We start from the raw sequence: 21153 nt of genomic DNA on the forward strand, positions 1-21153 counted from the left end.
ATAATAACATTGTGGTTTAGTTTGTAACCAACTTATGTGCACAGAATGTTCTTCACAGAAGCTTATAAGACAGATACATAACTTCAAAGATGTTTTGAAGAAATATGAAGGTTAGTAAACTCTTGTTCTGCCTGCCACTGCTTTGTAATTTGTAATGTAACAGCACTTCAGCTAAGATAATCGTGGCATATGGTATATGATCGAAATTGATCTCATCCAGAAGAACTTGCCATAATGCCTACTTTGAATGTGATCCTTCCCACTCATAGGATTGATATTGTACACTGAGTGTACTGAAGCCCATTTCATGGCTCTTTTTTCTTTCTGAGTGGTAATGTGTGAATTTCTTAAATTAGTTAAAGGAATAGTTCACCCAAAATGAAAATTATGTGATTATTTACATATGATAATTTTGTTCCAATCCCATACTGCATACTGATAGAATGATATTTACTTCAGAAGACTACTTTTTAGTCCTTTTTGGAGCTTGACAGCTTTGGTCATGATGAATCATTGTTATATCTAGGGCTGGTGAAAATATATAAAGATTATATTCAACAGTTAGTTCTGGTCCTCGAATCTGATTGGACGAGAGAAGTTCCATGAGCACTGATGGTCTGATGGCATGAAGTGAAACCGTTAGTCATTGTTTACATAGAACAGCCCTCAGTGATTGCTCAAATTACTACTACATTAATAAAGCTAGGAAATAGCTTTAAATGAAAAACTTCAGCATTAAGGCTAGTCACAGAGAGACACAACAGACAGTGATTACAGAACTCAAGGTGCTTACCTCTTATCGGAGATTCCACATTGGATACATACTGTATAAAATGGCAGAGGACATTGCAGTTTCTATAGGGAATGACTCTTGCGCAGTGGCTACCTCGGAATGGAGAGGAATACACCTGCTTGGACAGCTATTTTAACACTGAGAAAGCTGATCTTCCCCTGGTCTGCGATGACTTCACCTGACTTGGGCTTGAGGGGAGCGGTCTTGGTGGTTTAGGGACCTGTCAACTTTTGGTATATCAACCTGTCAACAAACATCCCTCTTACATCTCCGGTGTCAGTAGCTGCTTGGATAGTGCTGCAGAGGTTTAGCCAATAGCTGTTTGCACAGTGGAGGGCAGTCTGCTGGGAGTTTTTCCTAGCAGTCCTGAGGTCCTTGAGTGCACTCAAGTCCGGAGGGCTTTCCTCTTCACTGCAGACACAGGTTCAATTTCCTCCCAATGGGCCTCACACCAGTTGGCATTTTTACGCTCCTCCTTCCTGTAGGCAGTGATGGCTGAGTTGTACATAGCATTTTGGAGTTGGGACCACTTGTCAGTGGTGTTTTTATCAGGTGCCTCCTGTAAGTTCTTCTCTCGGTGGCTTGCGCAGCAGATGTTAATGTATGGGCAGCACTACTTAGAGTGGTGCAGCTGTTTTGGTGCTACTTTCACTTTTCTGGCTATGAGGGAGTGGTCTGTGTCGCAGTTGGCACTGTGGTAACTGAGGTTGAGGAGGACACTGGCAAGTTCCTCCCTTCTGGTAATGATGAGGTTTAGCTGGTGGCAGTGTCGTGAACGTAGGTGCCTCTATGTCTCCTAGTGGATCTCTTTGCACAAGAAGGTGTTTGTCACACATAGACCGTGGAAGCAACACATCTCGAGCAGACGCTGACCATGCTCTGTGATCTTGCCCCTTCTGTGAGGCATCACGGTCAGCTCCTACTCTTTCATTGAAGTCTCAGAGAAGATAAAGTCCTTCAGTGCTGGGGATTCTGGATATTGCTTCATCCAGGTCCTTGTAGAACTGGTCTTTCTCCTCTGGGGTTTAGCAGAGGGTTGGGGCATACATGCTGATGATGTTGACTAGGTCAGAAGATTTTGACAGACGGAGGGTGAGGATCCCCTCTGTGCCTGATGAGAGAGGCTCAATGAAGGCGACGAGCATGTTCTTCACAGCGAATCTGATACCGTGCTGCCTTGATTTGTCAGAGGTCTTCCTTTGCCAATAGAAGGTGTAGCTTGGATCCCTGATGGTGCCGCTGTTGGCTAGTCGAGTCTCCTGTACGCAGGCAATGTCAACTTTCAGTCTGGTGAGTTCCCTGGCAGACTTGCATGCATCGTTGATCTGCTGCAGGTCGGCAATTAGTCCAGGACACATGGTTCTGATATACCAGCTTACGAATTGAAGAGCTGGAGTATTCTTTCTATTTTAAGTCTTGCCCAGTGTGGTGTTTGTGCCCTACTTGTCGAGTCGGCTCTCTAAGCTCCGGCATCGTGGGAGTTGCCAGAAGGACATTTGGTACAATGTCAGACCACCTTTGGGTCCCCGGATATAAATATATATATATATACACACTCACCTAAAGGATTATTAGGAACACCTGTTAAATTTCTCATTAATGCAATTATCTAATCAACCAATCACATGGCAGTTGCTTCAATGCATTTAGGGGTGTGGTCCTGGTCAAGACAATCTCCTGAACTCCAAACTGAATGTCAGAATGGGAAAGAAAGGTGATTTAAGCAATTTTGAGCGTGGCATGGTTGTTGGTGCCAGACGGGCCGGTCTGAGTATTTCACAATCTGCTCAGTTACTGGGATTTTCACGCACAACCATTTCTAGGGTTTACAAAGAATGGTGTGAAAGGGAAAAACATCCAGTATGCGGCAGTCCTGTGGGCGAAAATGCCTTGTTGATGCTAGAGGTCAGAGGAGAATGGGCCGACTGATTCAAGCTGATAGAAGAGCAACTTTGCCTGAAATAACCACTCGTTACAACCGAGGTATGCAGCAAAGCATTTGTGAAGCCACAACACGCACAACCTTGAGGCGGATGGGCTACAACAGCAGAAGACCCCATCGGGTACCACTCATCTCCACTACAAATAAGAAAAAGAGGCTACAATGTGCAAGAGCTCACCAAAATTGGACCGTTGAAGACTGGAAAATGTTGCCTGGTCTGATGAGTCTCGATTTCTGTTGAGACATTCAGATGGTAGAGTCAGAATTTGGCGTAAACAGAATGAGAACATGGATCCATCATGCCTTGTTACCACTGTGCAGGCTGGTGGTGGTGGTGTAATGGTGTGGGGGATGTTTTCTTGGCACACTTTAGGCCCCTTAGTGCCAATTGGGCATCGTTTAAATGCCACAGCCTACCTGAGCATTGTTTCTGACCATGTCCATCCCTTTATGGCCACCATGTACCCATCCTCTGATGGCTACTTCCAGCAGGATAATGCACCATGTCACAAAGCTCAAATCATTTCAAATTGGTTTCTTGAACATGACAATGAGTTCACTGTACTAAAATGGCCCCCACAGTCACCAGATCTCAACCCAATAGAGCATCTATGGGATGTGGTGGAACGGGAGCTTCGTGTCCTGGATGTGCATCCCACAAATCTCCATCAACTGCAAGATGCTATCCTATCAATATGGGCCAACATTTCTAAAGAATGCTTTCAGCACCTTGTTGAATCAATGCCACGTAGAATTAAGGCAGTTCTGAAGGTGAAAGGGGGTCAAACACAGTATTAGTATGGCGTTCCTAATAATCCTTTAGGTGAGTGTGTGTGTGTATATATATATATATGTATATATATACTGTGTATATACTGTATATATGTATGATACTAACACCTTATAAGAGCTGTGTAAACATAATTAAAAAAATTTACTTTTGTATTTCATGGACAAAATCACAGCATAGTGGTCAGGAACAACATGAGTGTGAATAAATATTTATCCATACTACATGGACTTTCAGTGACAAAACAATTCCTTTAAACCAGATTGATTAGCATTGTATGAGATTGTCAGGGAGTTCCTCTGCATTCAATTTTGTAGCAAACATAATATTTATGTGTTGTTTTTCCATTACCTGTTACCTGTGAATTTTCCAGAAGTGATGCATTCTTACTGTTCTGTTTTGCATGAATATGTGTGTTCATGCAACATTGAGCATAGAGTTGCATGCAAAATGTGTTGGACTGGTATAATGTGTTGGGCCTCATGTATTCAGATATAAGACAGTCATAAAGTCTGACTGAGGCCTACATAGTCATAAATCAATCACGCCAAAATCAAACAAAGGGAGTCCATAACGGACTACAAATCCCATGAAGACTTGCTCACCCTACACCTATGTACACCTATGTAAACGACAGAATGCGCCCTCAACCATGATGTCATCGGGAGTAGAAAAACCTCCGAGATCTTTCTGGGTGTTGCTTTCTAACAACATTATGTGCCATGTCTAGACGCAGCTCCGCTGCTTTGCGTGACATACTCTCCACGAGAGCCAGCTCCGCCATTTTGTATGTTTCATTCCTTTCACACCCATTCACACACACATACCTTCCTCTCATGTATTTTAGGCTTATTTTGTTACCATATCTAATCATGTTACTGTTTAGTTTGTAGTTGGAAGTTTATTGACAGCATTGTATTGATTATTAATTGATATTACTGCATCAATAAACTTTTGTTATACTTTAAAGTGAAGTGTTTTGGTTTGTTTTGAATACACCTGTGTCAAGGACTGACAGGGGATATCAGTGCTCGGATTCAAGCCTTCATTGTTTTCCTTTTGAATGTTAATGTTCTCCAGATGTCAACTTTCCTAAGAGAACAATCCTATATTAAGACTACTATATTGTCTGGTTATTAGTCCCTGATTCCAGGGTGGTGCTGCGGCGATATTAATCCTTATTAAAATTCTATTGAATTTGATAATTGATGGTTATCTGTGATGATTCTTGATTTAAAGGATTAAAAAGCTAACATTGATTCTAATCAATATTCTAATGATTTTAATAATGAATAATTAGCTTTGATAATTATTCATTATTGCTAATAACCAAACCCACTCCAGAATGTAGCACACAACAAATGTTTCACGGTTGAAACTTGAAACATTGTGCATTCAGGACATTTGTTACATGTCCAAGAATTTCTCCTGAGAGAATACAACAGGACCTGATAATACGTTTGTCCACCTGTCCATGAGATTAATTTGAGATGGTTTGTAGTGGGCTTAATGATTAGAGGTACACTCTGCTGCAAGAAAAATAATCACATCAGCTAGTGTCATTAGCAATTCTTTCCCCAGAGGTTAGAGCTTGTGGCACAGTGTAAAACTGAAATGAATTCCCTGACCTAATCAGAACCACATTCCAAGACATGGTTTGATTTTCTTTTCTTAAGGCAGTTATAAAATGTATAGATTAGATACAATGTGGCTTCCATAATGATTTGTTACAGCCATGTAATTATAATATAGTAGTATTCCTGTCTTGAGTACAGGCAGCAAGAGAAATTAACATAGACTATACCTTGCTCACCTCAATGTTTATCTATAGCCTCAAACAAGTTTTATTATACTTACAAGTGCACTGAATGTCAAACCAATTGTCATTGATGAAGACAAAGGAGATATGGTATTAGTTAAAAAGAAATCCATGTTTTGCTTTCAAACTAAAAAACATCCTTATCTTTATCTAGCACTGCAGAGGAAGTAATTAGAATTGTCTTCTCGTCAGGTCTTACATTTAAGGAATCGTCTAGGTTACTATTGCCTCGTTCCCTGATGGAGGGAACGAGACGTTGTATAGAAGAGACACTAGGGGTCTCTCTTGAGTGCTTCGCACATCTCTGAACTTGCAAAAAGGCTATTAGGCCAAAAGGCCAATTTCATTGCAACGAAAAGTCTGGGTCTGCCTCCACCCGGGGCAGTGCTTGCAGGTTCACTACTTGGTCCCTGAAGGGAGTTGTAGGAACCTTGGGCTCATAGCCCGGTCGTGGTCTTAGGCTGGTGTCGCTGACAGAGAATGCTTGCTGGTCCCCAACCCTCTTGATGGCCTCTGTTTCTTCACCGCTGAGAACTGCTGGGTGAAGTCCTCCACGGTGTTGCCGAAGAGACCGAACTGGGAGATGGGCATTGAGGAAGTGTGCTTTGTCCACGTCTCACATCTCGACCAGGTTCAGCCAAAGATGTCATTCCTGAACCACAAGGGTGGCCATCGCCTGCCCGAGTGTCCGTGCTGTGACCTACGTGGCCCTGAGGGTGAGGTCGGTCGGCATGTCAGCCATCTGTGCGTCAGCCTCAGACTGGGCGTGCTGACCTGAGGGCGGCAGTCCAATCGAGTCTTCCACGTGAGATGCTGGAAAGCTCTCCAATGCAGCATGAGCTCGTCATCCAGTTTGGGGGGCTCAAAGGGATAAGCAGACTGGCCGTGAGGCGAGCCGCTGTCACCCCGAGCCAGGACGGAAGTCAACGAGCGTCCCAGGTGCAGGTGGTTTGTGGGGATCTTTCCGGCAAAACAGAGCCCGCTGCCATCTCCAAATCACCTTCAACGCCAGCCGTGTCGTCCTCAATCCCGTGGGGAGGAGCAAGCGGGGGGCGGCTGGAGTGACCTTCCTCTTTAAGAAGGAAAAACACTACCGCAACGTTGCCATGGAAAGGTTCTCGCATTGAGAACACGAACCATCCACAAATGCTGCCTCAGTGTGATCGCTGCCAAGACACACGAGGCAGCGTCTGTGACCGTCAGGAGCGGAGAGAACTCTGTAGCATCCAGGAACTGAACAGGGGCAGAAGGGTATCTTTATAAAGATGCATCCTGAAAAGGATGTTCAACGCCGCTGTCTATTACTCTTTTTTTTTCCTTTTTTTATTTTATTTTAAATATTCTCTTTTAGAAGCACTGTCGAAGCGCCCAGAGGCAAAGCTACACTGTAGAGAAGGAGAAAGCCGCTGATATGAGCAGCAGATCCAACAGCATATGCTCTCTCAAGAGAGACCCCTAGTGTCACTGCTTCGGCACAATGTCGAAGTGAGCAACAGACGGGGAACCACTTGCACTATAATACACAAACAATTAACTGATTGAAATTCAAGCACACTAATTTCACAATATTTGCAATTGTGCAATATTTCGACACTGCTTTGAGAATATTTTAATTATTTGTCATTCTTTTCAGTGAAAACATACCATTATACCTTATTAGGCCTTCAGAAATTTCACTGAAAAATTACTTACATTTCTGGTTGTTTCTCACCAAAACCAAGATCATGCCTTCAAAAGACATACAATGTGACGCATGACTTCTTTGATAATACTTTTGGGTCCTTTTATAAGCTTTAAGCTTTATAGGGAAATTTTTTTGTAAAAAAACAAAACTAAATTATATCTTTAAAACATTAAAACAAAGATGAAATGGTATCTTTAAAACATTAAAACATCTTCTGTGTTCAACATAAAAAAAGAAAGTCATAGGTTTTTAACACCATGTGTGTAAATTATGATCTTTTTTGGGTGAACCACTCTTGAAATAAGAGTGAAGAGAAGTAAGAGTGTGGATGACAGTAACACAAGATAAGCTATGCTTTAAATGCATTTGTATTACCATCCTGAAAATTATTTTTTTTTTAGCATTCCCTTATCATTTGAGCTATGCAGGCCCCAGATCATTGTAGCAGAGTAGTGTCAATGGTACAGTAGAAGTTTCATTTGGCCAGTAGGCTTCAGCTGTCACTAACGTGGACTGTACTTGTTTTAATGGCTATATGGGAATGACAAGTCACTGTAAAATATGCTTTCAGACATTACCCTATGTTGGTGCCAGTACGCCAGCTATGCTATGCAGCTATGCTTGTCACATTTTATATAAATCATTCACACCCTCCCCTTGCTGCTTTTGACGTACAGTATTTATTGTAAATCCATTCAACACAAGTATGACTGGCTATGCTGTGAAGTACTGAGGACTGAACATAAAAACTAAGCAATACTGACCACATAGCACCCCCCACTCCCCATATATTATGTATATGAAGCATATACATTATGTTACATTGGCAGTTAGAAATTAATGATTTATGTTTCTTATTTGATTTATTAAGTTTAGTCCCAGGATCTTCAAGGCTATTTGATTGGAAAGGTGCATACTCTGCAATTTCAGCTATAAAAAGTATTAATATTTGCAGAAAATGCAAAACATTAAAAGTCACAGCAAAATGCTGTAGTGTTCCCCGTCTGTCGCTCACTTCGACGTTGTGTTCGACACTAGGGGTCTCTCTTGAGTGCCGAATATACCTCTGATCTATGAAAAAAGGCCAATGAGAAGTTGGCAGACAGAATTTGCATGTCCCGTCCCCGGACATACAGGTATAAAGGCGGGAAAATGCATCTGTTTCATTCAGAAATTTTCTTCGGAGCCGATGGTCTTGTATGCATCGAGCTGCGAGTCACACACCTGTTCCTCTACCTCTGAGTGGTACTGCTGTTGGACCTACGGTGCACTTCAACGGCTTTCTCCTTCTCTGCACGGCAGTGCAGTTTGCCCCTGGGCGCTTCGACAGCGCAAAACCTAAAAGAGTGTTTGTTAAAAGAGTGATTTTCTCTAAAAGAGCAATACACAGTGGCGTTGAACTTCCTTTTCAGGAAGCGTCTTTATAAAGATGCCTTTCTGCCCCTGTGTAGTTCCTGGATGCGGTAGAGTGCTCTCCGCTTCAGACGGCCACAGGTGCTGTCTCGTGTGCCTGGGCTGCGATCACACCGAGGCAGCGTTTGTGGATGGTTCATGTTCTCACTGCGAGAACATGACCATGGCAACGTTGCGGTCGCGGCTTTCCTTCAACCGAAGGATCGGCACTCCAGCCGCCCCGCGTCGCTCCTTCTTCCCATGGGATTGAGGACGACTTGGCCGGCGATGGAGGCAATCTGGGGATGGCAGCAGGCTCGGTTTCGCTGGGCACACCACCGCGAACCACCCTACCCCCGGCAAGCTAGGTTACAGATGTAACCTCCGTTCCCTGATGGAGGGAACGAGACGTTGTGTCCTCCCGGCCACGTTGCTGAGCCGGCTCCTCTGAAAAATCCTGAATGAAACGGATGCATTTCCCCGCCTTTATACCCTATGTCCTGGGGCGGGACATGCAAATTCTGTCTGCCAACTTCTCATTGGCCTTTTTTCATAGATCAGAGGTATATTTGGCGCTCAAGAGAGACCCCTAGTGTTGACACAACGTCGTGTTCCCTCCATCAGGGAATGGAGGTTACATCCGTAACCTAGACGTTCTTGCTCTTGATTCCCACTTATTGTGTACTCTTACATTTACTTAAACCAGTGGTATTTTTTTATTTAGATGTTTTATTGAGTTTATTATTACAATGTTTAATTACATTTGTTTCCTTTTTTTTATTTTCATAAATTTAAAATGTATGATTCTATGATGCCTTATTGAACAATGATATTAAACTACTTATTTTATTTTAAAAAGTAACCTTAGGTGAAGCATCTAGAAAGAAAGAAAGAAAGAAAGAAAGAAAGAAAGAAAGAAAGAAAGAAAGAAAGAAAGAAAGAGAAAGAAAGAAAGAAAGAATATGTTGGATACTGAATAGTAAAAAGTACAAGATGAAAAAAAGTTATTTCCTTGAACCTGAGCAAATACTGTGCATCAAGCGAGCAAGAACCAGAATCTCTTTGTTAGTTTTGAGCAGGATTTGAGAAAACTCTGAAATAGTGCTTATTGCTTAGTTATCCACTTTTGCTATAATGAAAAGCATGTCCTGAATCTTTCATGGGAGATTAGGTGAATGTGATTACTGTTGTCCTTTTGCCAGTGTTGATTTATATCCAGCGGCAGTACTGTCAAACCATCCGGTGTTTTACTTCTCTTTATGCCAGGGAAGATTAAAAAGATTGAACGGGTGATAAGGACCTAAAATGAAGAAGTTTCATCAGAAGGAAAATGTCTATTTCAGTTTCACAGTGCCATGCAAATGAATTTACCATCTTGCCACTTAAGAACGAATGCATTATTATGAGTGTTTGTGGTTATTTGCAACAACAAAAAAACAATTCTTTGTGTAAATACCTTACTAATGAAAGTGCCTGCTTATTGCTGTGCAGTGCTAGGTGATTTATGCAAGATCAAGAGGCACAATTCGGAAATGTCTCTGGTGTGCTCGCCCATCCTTTGTTTGCCGGCCATTTTAACAACCATGCTTCCTGCTGGAGAAAGGTCAAGCCATGTGTATGACCGGCAGAAGATGTGTAACACTGCTATGTGGTCATGTACCTCACAAAACACTGAAAATGTGACATTTTCTTTTGACATATTAAGAAGGCATTTATGCCTTCTACCAGTCTGTCATACATAATGCTTATTGTTGCCAATATGAGTAGGATGGCGGGGCAGACTGTTACTTCATTATGTGCACACATAAATATTATTGTGTTTGTTACTTTGGAAATTTCTTACAGTTCTGTGTTGGAATCAATTAACTGAGCAGTCTTAATCTTAACCAGGAACTGTGCCTGTTCCAAGCGTAGGTGCTGTGAGAACAGTAGGTTTGTCTATTCTTGAGCTCAACTTGCTCTGTGCTTACCAAAATTCGAAGCACTGCCTCAAGTGGCTGAAGCAGGAAATGTTTTTGAACTTAAGGGCATGTGGGAGTGCCAGATTTCAGGAGAAATGCCCACAGATTGGTGCTAAAAGGAAGTTGTAAAGGTTTTTTTTTTTTTTTTTTTGCTGTAATTGATAAATGATGGTGAAGAAAAATGCATATTGTATTAACTCTATCCCAAAAACCTAACCGTCAGTGCAGTAAATATGCAGTCTTGGAAAATGAAACCTCTTAATTGCGGTCATCACTGAATATGTTAACATGATTACTTCCTAGTTTCAGCCCTGGACGAGAACCCGAGTCTCCCATGCTGCTGATGCAATACTCTAATTGTCAGTAAGTTGGCAGAATAGTGCTAATGTCGAGGTACTGGAACATTCAGTAGCGACTTGCCGAACCGCATGATCGTGTTAGTCAGGATGTTCCTTATTCTCAAACAAACAAGGTTAATTATGTCACAGTGTTTTTTCGGGAAATCAACCGAATAATGGCTTAATTATAGTTTGCTTACTTTGCATTTCAATCTGAGATATATACAATACTTTATATTGTATATATTTTAACATGAAAAAATTACTAAAAGGACTGATTCAACCTTCCCTTGCGACAGTCTCAGTTTATTCACCTGTAAGTTTCTGACTGAGATGAATAACTCTGAAGAACTAAAGAAGGTTTGAAGTGTTTGATGAACACATAAGCGAAACTTGAATGCAGCATTCTCATTAGCATTAGTAATCTAATGCTGCAAGGGGCTAAGGTCAAATCTTTCTCCATCCTCCATGTGGAAGCATTAGTATTTTAAAACTTATTGAAGGAGTGGCCTTGCCATCAGCTATGTTTGGTGATTGAAGAGAGGAAAGCGAGCTGGCTTAATTAGTTTCATCTGAGGAATTATTAAGCTCTAATATAATGGCGTGATTCATCTCTCACACCATCTGGTCCAAGAGTAGTACTCTGGTGGTGCTGATTGCTTTCCCTGGTGCTGTGTGGAGGTAATAGTCTGTTCAAAGCTGACTCTACCATGGACAGCTGAACAGAGGAGGGGCAGTAGCATCTGGGCTTTAGGTTGTCACCAGCTGCCTGTCATGCAAGCTCCCTTAACTGGCAAGCAAAACCCACTATATCCAGCATCATGAGCTTATGCTGAAGGAGAATAATCATTACATCTTTAGTGGACTGTCAAACAGAAGGTAAGACTGATGGGCTTCCAGGTCATGGGATGCTGCTCTGAAATTCTCCTTTTGATAAATTGTGTTTTCTCTACTTGTAATTATTGAACATTAATTTTCTTTGGACCGGAGCAGTTTTATTTCATTTTGATAACATGGATGAACTATTATCCAAATCAAGCAATCATACAGGTGCTTTGTGTAGAATAAAGTAGTAAGCCACAGGAGGCCATTCGTTATGGTGATTTTACGATTTGGTAGACCAGAGAACATACTCTAGTCAAAGGCAGGCTTAAATCATTGGCCAACACACTGCAAGCACATATCCCGTGGAACATTCTTAAAGGGATTGATCACACAAATGCATAATTCTATCATCATTTACTCACCCTTATGCCATCTCAAACTCGTATAACTTTCTTCTGCATGTGAAACACAAAAAAAAGTTTTGAAGAATATATTATGTGTTATTGCCCATACAATGAAAGTCAACTGAGGTCCAAAACCTTTAAGCTAAGGTTTTGGGTGAGAAATACACTAAAATGCAATTCCTTATTCATTATACAGCTTGGCATTCACAGTCCACATTGGTACGCTCATGAGAAATGTTTATTCATTATCACAATATTCATTTGTGTTCTGCAGAAGAAAACAATATGAGAGCATTATCATATTAGGGTGAACTATCCCATTAATGTTTGCTCTTTTGTTGCTATGGCAGTAACAAACCTCAATGCTGTTTGCCTTTTAAATTACATGTAATATACATACAGTAAGTGAGGCATATGAGTTATCATTTGAAAGATGTCTTTGAAAAAAGTTCTTATATCACCCAAACAGCCAGACCCTGCTCCCGTCTAGGAGCCACTTCTCTGGCCACTGGCTCCACCCTGGTCTGCTGCTCCATGCCCTGTCTTGTCATGCCTCATAAAGTCCACCGCCGGCACAGCCTTGGTCTCCTGAGCCTTGGTCGGCTCTTCCCTCTGCTCCTTCATGGTTTCCAGCGCCCTCTGGCCCCCCCGTGGTCTCCAGCCCATCTGGTTCACCGTTGTCTGCAGCCTCGTCTGATTCCCAAAGCGCAAATATCCACTTCAACCAGCGTTATCCTTGTTTTCTGTTATTAAACATTCCAAATTATTTGGCAGTTAGTGCGTGAGTTGATTCATACAGATTGTAACGTGAAACTGATTCAGACTGTTTTGCAATAATTTGTGACCAATTAATTGCAAATAAAATGAGTGATTAATTTGTGAACGGACATCTTTATTTCTGACTCATAACTGCGACAAGAAACACCGGGTTCATGAAATTATGTAGCGATGTAGCTTTTGTCAATCCTACGCCACTACTTAATCAATAAAATAGCTTCACTACACAAAAAGCTACTTGATTTAAAAACTTGCAAAGCTACCAACTTGCTACTGATTAATTTAGTTAAGCTAATACAGTAGTTTTGCTGTTTGTAGTGAAGATATTTACTACAAATGAATGTACTGATACTGTAATACCTGAATACAACATTTTCTAAAAAGCAGTCAATTGTCAGAGGTATAACAAGCATGACCCAATGGGAATAGTGTTTTATGCTTTTGCCCAATGAATCCTTAGTCCTCAGTCCTTGTCACGACAAACCTGATGTCTAATTTTCGAGCACTGTATAATCTGAAAGAGTCTGGATGACATTTTGTGGATGATGTGTGGTCTCAGCTAACTCACCTCTTTGACACTGCCTGTCTCTCCTCACAATTATATGAGGTGCGGTTAGTGAATATGGTCTGTCTATATACAAACAAAATATCTGTTGTCAGATTTTTGGTCTTTAAGCTTGTGATGCATGAAGTATATTACCTTGCAATATCAATTCAAAGTTCCAATTAAAAGTGAACAGGGCTTGTTCTACAATACCAGACACCAGATGATTTTCGGGTCATTAAGTTCTACCTGTATCTGTGGAAATGTTTTAGAGGTGAACATCTGGAGATTATTACACCGAGCATAAAATTAAATGTTGTGGCATCCTCTCTTTGCCTTTTGTCCTGAGTGGTCAAAGGTAATGAAATGTAATGTCGTGATAAGGATCTTATGCATGTTCATAAATCATAATCGTATTTTGATAAAATGTAAATAGTTTAAAAAGAATGTTGATTATTTAGCTTCATACTATATTTTTAGGGATCTAGCAAAACAGATCGTTGATAGTTTGCTGTCAGGGATTTCTTGAAAAGCCCCCACATCCTTGCAACCTAACTCCCCCATCCACCCTGCTCACATCATAGAGTACTTAATTTTGCAGAAATCTTGGACATTTTTGTATCTGTTTCAATTTCATCAACCACCAACTCACTAAATTGTATAGTTCTCATACAAAAAATACACACAAACTTATATGCACTCACTACAACATTCCTCAAAGACCTCCGGAGCAGTCATTATTCAGTGCTGTAGCCTGTTTTTATATAAAATACCTTGTTTGCAGTAACCATGGCCAATGTAGAACATCTATTATCGCATTAGGGCAATTATATCCCTGATTAATCTTTCTTAAGCTAGTTAATATGAACTCTGTGTATTATAGTATCATTAAGTTGTCAGAAAAGACATGCTCAGGAAATGTTTTATAAACTGTGAAGTTTAGTATGACATGAGAAATATATGTGGGAGGTGTCTTATATACTGTATATGACTTTATTTAACAGATTGTGAGGGAGGTGTCTGATGTTTTAAAAATTGTATTGTTCTCTGTAAATGTAAAAACACAAAATCATAACAGTGTTGTCTGTTAAAGTCTTCAGATCTTTCATGCTGCAAGGATTGTATAAATGTGTATATATATATTTTTTTTATTATTATTCATTTTGGTTTGAATAATTTAGGCATTCATCTATGTTAAATGTCCTTTACTACTGGTAGATCCAGATGCTGCTAAAATTCATCTGAGGCTGACTTCAAGGAGTCTGCATTGATCAATATTTTTAAGCAGAGGTAGAAGCTAAATTTGTATTAATTATTAACCCAGCACATTCGAAAACTACTGAAGCAGAATTAAAAGCAAATTATAAAATTAATAAATATTAACTTTAGCCAGACTTGATCCATCCCAGCAGTTTTTAATCCTGGGAAGTGATTCTGATATGAAACTACATGTGAAAAAAGTATTTTGTATTATTGTTTTTTTTTAAAACGGCACTATTTTATGATTTATGGGAAGCCCATGCAGTTAAAAAATGCAATATTCATGTTTACTTATATCCCACTTTTTAAAAGAAAATTTTATTTTCTGTAACAGTATTAAATAGATTTGTAAATATTGGTTGTCTGAAGTGAAAAGGGACATACTGTATGGAAAGAAACAACACCAAACACTTTTTCTTTCTGCTCTTACAGTAGGTGGAATAGCAAAATAAACTCACAGGATTCTTCAGAGTTTGGTTGCCTCAGAGACTAGCACTATAAAAAGAACCAAGATGAGTCAATGTTGCCATCTTGTAGAAAGCAAAAATCCAGTGTCCAGTGACATGTTCAGCTTCATTCTAATGGTGTTATCTTAAGACTCATGCTTGCCCACAGAACAGTTATTTTTAGAATTACTGTAAATGATAAAATATATCTGCATTTGAACAAAATTAAGATGATAAATTAAGGTGAAAGTAAATCACAACCCATTCCCAGTTAGCAATTGACACATTTGAAATACATGATTTAGCTATTTATATGAATATAAACAAATGTTCAGGTGAGCATTACTTATAAAGTCAAATAAAAGTTATCTGCATTTTAGCCATGTACAAATACACAGTGAAGCAAAATGTTATTTCACCAAATCTGCAGTGCAACTTACAGCAAGATTTCACACTGTAAACAATACAAACTATATAAGCAATAAATAGAAAAACTATAGGAATCGGGTCACCAGGTTACATATTGTGTACACATAGTGTTCATTGCGGATGATGAGGCTTTAACAGTACTTAGTAAGTAAAGATAAGTGAAAAGTGCAAAATATTAGTTAAAAAATGGCTGGTTTCTGTAATGAACTGATATAGTAATAGTGCAATTACAATAATTATAAAGTGGTGTTGCAGAGGACTGGCAGTAGTGCAAAGTGCAGTTAATGTTATAACAGAAGTATCAATTTTGTCTCTAGTGCAACAGTAGATTCTTATCAAGATGTGATTATACTTACAGTAATTCCGGATCTCTAATATTGGACAAGCGCCATTCCATATGTGTTGATATTTCATATGGAATTCAACTGTTTGTGTTCACAGCTGTGCTGATATTCAGTGGCATGACTGGGAGTGTGATATTTCTTTTAAACAGTTAAGATTAAGATTCAACTTTATTGTCATTGGCTCTGTACCTGTACTCTGCACAATGAAATGCAGTTGTTTTTGCATATCCCAACTAAGCTGGGGTCAGCCATGAAACAGCACCCCTGGAGAAGATAGGGTCAAGAGCCTTGCTCAAGGGCCCAACAGTGGTATCTTGACAGTGCTGGGGCTTGAACCCCAGACCTTTTGGTCAGGAACCCAGAGCCTTAACTGCTGAGCTACCAGTTCTATAATCAATAAATAAATGTCAGATTATACTCTCAGAATTAAAAGTACTTTCTTTCCATGGTTTATTTTCAATTTTGAACACTACAGTATGTGAAGTTGAAATGCACTGTGGTTCTAAGAAATGGCAGCCATGACAACTCCAGTAAAAAAAAAAAACACTTTCATCATATCCAATTGCCATTGGTTTGCCTTATGGAGCTGCTGTAATGATCACACTCAGTGCCGTTGTGAGTTTTCTGCTCAGAGGGTTTTAAACTCTCTCTTGTTTCTGCGACCATAGTCAAACACTATTTAAAGTCTTGCTGGAGATTTGGGTGATGCTTGATGAATTCAAGATGATCCACAGTAATCAGCTCCATTCAGTCCGTTCTTCTAAGCCACAGCACATTTTGCTGTGTCTTTATGTTACATCATTCTCCACATGGCATATTATTAAGCTTATGGGAGCAGGCTGGAAGAAAGCCTTGCCCTCAAATTTGTTGTTGCAGTGAGCTTCAGCTGTTACAAGCACAGATGGATCACTTGATGACCAACCCAGCGCAAGCCGAAGAGTCTAATTAATGCATGGCTCTGGAGGGCCAAGACCACTCTTAGCATTGACATGACTCACATAGCTGTATGCCTTTGAATATGATATTAATGACATGAGTTGTTATTGTTAACAAGCATGATTTCTAAGGAGGCCTAATACACACTAAAGAAAGCTCTGACAGAGTTTTGATGTAAAGGAATACATACAATGTGCTTTGAGAGTGTGGAAAGTGCATGTGTTCTCAAAATAAGACCATCCTGCTTGGGATGACCTACCAGTTGTTTAAAATTATGTTTAGATTTAAAATTACAACATTGGTAGCACATTTCATCTGGCAGAATATACTTATCAAGATGTGCTACCACCTTTGGTGCTGGACTAACCCAAAAACCCTACCCCTATCCGCAACCCTTAAACATTGCTCATATACTATAGGTAGGTCATCCTGATAAGAAGGTACGTAAGGTAATTTTTAAATCTAGCAGGAGTACAGAAAATTTGATTTCTTTTTGGGATTCTCATTGATTTACGGATGCCACTGTCAAAGTGCGTTGCACAAAAACTTTTGGTCACGGAGACAGACGCTTTCACAAACAAACAAAAAGTGTCCTTCAACACACCATCCCTATAGAAATCGATGGATTTGCTGTGTAAACTCAGTGTGTAGGTCCCCTAATCAGAACAGAAGAAAGACATTGGCTCGGTGGATTGCTGTTTTGCACTTAATACAATATGCCCATTTGAAATTCCAACGAGGTGCACTATCATGGTAATGCTTAGTTATGCTGTGGTGTTTTGTGTTCTGTGGCAGATTATCAAAGCTTAACGTGTCACACTGAGGATACACCTTTTATGTTGCCCATTCTCCTAGTGGCAATGAATGATCCAGGTGCTTTTCCTAAAAACAGTGTGAAGGACATGTTTTGGGAGAATGTTAGAGCTGGAAACACAATAAAAGTAGCTATTCTCAAGCTCAACTCCCTGTGACAGAACTGCTACTGAAAACCCCAAAAGCATTGGCAGGATATCCTCTGTTGGCAAGCACAGTTTGCCTTTGAATTTGTCCCTTTCCTCAGCATCATACCTAATAATTCTCACTGAGTTTAATTGCATCTTCTAATGCCTTGCCTATTATTGCAGGCATAGTTATTCAGTGGAGAATACATACAGTATACCATTGGGTTCAGTAAGTTAAATGGGCCCTTGAGTAAAACGTACCTATTATACTGATCTGTAAAAGCCAGTTCATTTTCTTAAATAACCCTGTGAAAAAAAAATTAAAGCTTTGCTTCTAGCTTTAAGGTCATCAATATGCTTGTGCACTTCTAAACATTTGCAAAATGATACTCTCTCAGACCCAGGCACAACCATGACTTCACATAGAGGCTAAAATTTTGTCCAATTAAATGCTTTCTGTAATGTTATCAACTTTCAGCTCTCTGAAGCTCTCACAGTGTATGGTAATTGCCTTCGAAGGGAATAGGGAATAGGGATGATCACTTCTGAATGGAATGCACCAATGCAGGGGCTGGATGCAAGGAAGGTTGTAGGAAGTTGATTGATATGTTTAACGCAGGCATTTTTCAGAGGTTTCTTGTTATGTACAGCACGATTAACTGTTCTTTCTTCTTTATGTTTAAGTATATTGTGATTTAAACATTAATATATTGTGATAATTTACTCACATGTTTCTCATTCATCTGCACTGACTTTCACAACAGCTCCAGCTTCGTCATTAGCAAAGACCATGATGTACTCTGTTTATTTGTTGGCTGCAGGTAGCAATGTGGTCAAGATTATCTTTTGGTTCTCAAGTTTGTGAAAAGCAGTTGGACTCTCTACTGGAGTATTGTCACTTATCAGTTTCCCTGGCTGAACACATGCTCTGGCATGAGAAGCAGCAAGGATATGCATGTGTGTGTAATCTTAAGGCAATTGGCTATTTAAAAAAGGGCATGAACTGTTCGACAAGTCCCACACCCATTTCAAGTTTCTTTAGAAAATATGTCAGTAGAATAACAGGTCAAAGAAAACTGTGCTCATCAAGACTTTAAATGATAGAATTGACCAACAAGATGTTGCCTGTATGAAACACACAAAGGTTGTTTCTATGACACTTGAACTGTGTGGGGCTATATGAAGCCAAACCCCAGGACTGTTATAACAAAGAAGGTCAGGAGCAGAAGCGGTGTCCTACTTATGCACAGAGGCAGCTGCCATTGAGGTAGTAATATTCATTCTGTCATCAGGCTTTTTAATACTTGAATTCTAGCACACTGGCCACATTCACCCTTTTCATGTGCCAAACTGAATGTAACCCAGAAGTAATTGTTGTCCTTATTGAAGGTTCTACAGATTTACAAATAGTTGTTTTAGACTGTTTAAGTCAAAAGGCTACAAGAGAAGTATATTTTGTGTGGGGCAAAAGATTAATGTGTTTACATGTTTGTGTTTTGCCAAGGGCGATGAATGAGTTAAGGTTGAGGGAGACTAGAGCTGTGAGATGTTTTATGAAGGTCATGTGAGAACCATGGTGGGGAGTTTACTGTACATCCAAGGACAAGCATGTTTGGTGTATGAACATTCAGTCAAGAAAATAGTCCCCTTTCTGAACACCAAGTACATAAAATAAAGCATGTTGTTTGCTTATATAAGCTACAAACTGTATACAATATTTCTATCTATACCCTTGGGGTTATTGTATTTATTTTATTTCTATATGAACACTTAAACCTCATATTCTGTTGAGATTTACTGTCTTTATATTTGGAGTCCAAGAGACTCCATGTACATGCACACATAAAAGTAATAATAGTAACTTAAAATAATTATTTTCTTCAAATTCTTTCAATATGACATCTAACCTAATCAAATCCCAGCAGGCAGGTATAATATAAGCTTTAACCCTCTGTTGTTTCACAAAGTGTCCAATATAATAATATCGCTTGTGTTTGATGTCAATTTAACAGAAAAACACATTACAAAATATATAATAAAACAAATCTAAAACAAACAATTAACAGAAGTGAACTACTACAGTATTAACATCAGTTAGAAAATGTCTTTGTGGAAATAAATGGCTTTTATATACGTACATTATTTATATACATTGTGTCTGAAACACAAGGTAAAAAATGTAATGGAGGACGAAGCATGTTATCAAGTTGAACTTCTGTTTATAATTATTTCTAATAAAATTAGAAAAAGTCATGTAGTGCAAACTTAATATTTCAAAATAATGTGATATTAATAGGACCTTGGGGTATCTCAGATGCCATAGAGAACATTCTCTTTGAAAGAGAATCTGCCTTGTCAAATTCTTAAAGGGGTCATGACATGAGAAACCAAATTTGCCTTGATCTTTTGGTATATAAGAGGTCTTTGTATCATTAAAACGTCCTGCAAGTTTAATATTTTAAGACGTCCTCCCCATTCTAAACGAATCATTTATTTAATCAAGCTCAAAATACAGCTCGTTCTGGATTCATGGTTAGAAGTGACGTGTCGGTTAGAAGTGACGTAACAGCGTTTGCATATGACCGCCTCAGCACAAGATAACTACGCTTTAAGCGCAAGACAGCTACGCTCATTTCAGTATCGCCGTCGCCTCACAAGTGTTCAGTCGATGGACAGCGAGCTCTGACAGAGACTACTTGTGCACAGGAAAATTACGATGCCACACAGATGTGCTGTTCCTGGCTGTGGTCAAACAAAACCTCTGAATAAGCTGCCGAAAGATCCAGACGTCAGGGAAAAATGGATGCAGTTTATTTTTTGTGGACGTTCCAGTCACGGCAGTGTTAACTTAAGCGTTTGTTCTGTACATTTTAAGGATGACTGTTTTGAGAACAAATCTCAATATGATGCTTTCTTTGCCAGAAAACTGTTGCTCAAAGATAAGTCCGTGCCGACTATTCTGGGAACAACGACGACGCAAACTGTAAGTAGGCCTAATCTATTTTAAACTTTAAACTACTTTTTAAAGCGCAATTTCATTCATTATGAATAATCACAGTGTTTTTACTTAGTTTACTTGCATATTGTTCTGGCTGGGGGCGTCAATAATTGATACATAGGCACTGACGTTAGCCAATCATAACAGTGGGCGTTAACACTGAAGTCTTAAATGGAATACGCCCCCAAAACAGACTGTTTGAATCAGAGGATGAGAAACAGGGTGGGAAAAGGTCATAAATCACTAGATTTTAAAAGTTTTTCTTAAAAAAAAATATATTAATACTATAATTGCACCTAAGGGAACATAATAATACAATAAAAAAAACCATGTCATGACCCCTTTAAACTGTAGGCTATACTATGTCATCTTATGCAAAAGTGCACGGAGCCCATGTGAAATGCATGGTAAAATCAAATTAATCTTTTGTTTATAGTGATAGGCTCAAATCCAGTCTCAGAACCTGGATCAGGCAAGTGCAGTATATGCTGCCGTGGGCCGACCTCCTGGCAGTGACTGTGTGAAGCAGT

The sequence above is a fragment of the Xyrauchen texanus genome, chromosome 19 (assembly GCF_025860055.1).
Source record: "Xyrauchen texanus isolate HMW12.3.18 chromosome 19, RBS_HiC_50CHRs, whole genome shotgun sequence".
Classification (NCBI taxonomy): domain Eukaryota; kingdom Metazoa; phylum Chordata; class Actinopteri; order Cypriniformes; family Catostomidae; genus Xyrauchen; species Xyrauchen texanus.